Here is a 1,386-nt window from a genome sequence, read left to right as displayed (position 1 = left end):
GGACTAGGAGGGGCAGGAAGCGCAGGCGCGGGGCGGGGAGGCGGGGCCCGCGCGCGGCGGCGTGGGGCGGGCGCCCCCTGTCGGCCGGAGGACCGCTCGCCCCTGCGCGGCGGCTGGGCGTCCTCTCCCAGCTCTCTTGCACCCGCCAGCCGCTCCTGCTCTTTTCCTGCTTCTTCCTGCTTGCGGGCCGGCCCTCGCTTCCCTCTCTCTTCTGTCGGCTCTTTTATCTTTTTTCCTCTTGCATCTTCCCCGTTTCCCCCTTTCCACTCCTCCTTTTCTTGTGCACAGTCCTCAAACCCCACGCACGTATATTAGCCGTCTCTTCCCAAACCTGTTACACTTTCAAGATAGTCTTCGGAATCGCTGCTGCAAACTCGAAAAGTTGCTGGGATGCTGGAAAGTACCCGAAGCCAGGCCTCCACCGTCCGCGGCAACTCTGGGGGTTCTCGTCTACACCCTCTCTCGCGCACAAACACCACTCGCTGGTGGAAACCCCGCGCACCCCTGGTGGGGCTGGCACCCTGCTTCGTCTTTTCTCATCTTTCCACGGAAACACACGAAATCAGTCATTTTTAACCCTGATTGCTGTATCACCCAGAGTTCAAAAGTTTTTATTCTGTTTAATTTTTAATATAAGTAAATGGCATGCTCCTTTGGGAAGCAAGCGAGTTAAAACTCCCAACTGTGGTAGGAGATTCAAACTCCGAAAGTTCAGTAATTGAGGACTCAGGTGATATGTTTACCATTTCTATTTGAAAGGATTTAAGGATACAGAAAATCACTGTGCTGATTCCTTGCCAGAGATTTGTTTAGCAAATTCCTCAGCACGAACTTGAGCACCTCAGAACACAGGGTTCTAAATATGATAGGAGCTGGCAACACTTGCCGAACGATCACGTTACCCACCAAATTTCAGCTGTACTGTATTTAGAACTAGGTTTAGTAATGCATAGAACATGTGTATGTTACACAACAAACCTAATTTGTAAATATCTAGCATTCCCACAGAGCAAATTGGAAGAAGTTTGCATATATGAGAGAATTCTTAGCTTTGCAATAGCAATCACCGTAGGAATCTTTTCAGTATGTAGTTATTAGAATATGTAAACCATGATATATCTCTATTATTTTAAACACAGCTCCATTACTTATGATCATGGAACATTTCTTAACTGTGGGTTTCTCTTCTGTGGGAATGAACAATTTATGTAATCTATTGTAAATCATAACACACTATATAAATGTAAGGAATTACAGAAACTGATTTATGCGCAACTTTTCAGGAACACTGTGATTTCACAAAGCAAGACACGTCTAAGTCATCTCAAGATTTTTAGTTCAGTCTGTTCTGACTTATAGCACTGCCTGTCCTAATAGGCAGATGCA

This window comes from Eulemur rufifrons, chromosome 5 (genome assembly GCF_041146395.1).
Source record: "Eulemur rufifrons isolate Redbay chromosome 5, OSU_ERuf_1, whole genome shotgun sequence".
Lineage (NCBI taxonomy): Eukaryota > Metazoa > Chordata > Mammalia > Primates > Lemuridae > Eulemur > Eulemur rufifrons.
This window is presented reverse-complemented; position numbering follows the sequence as displayed.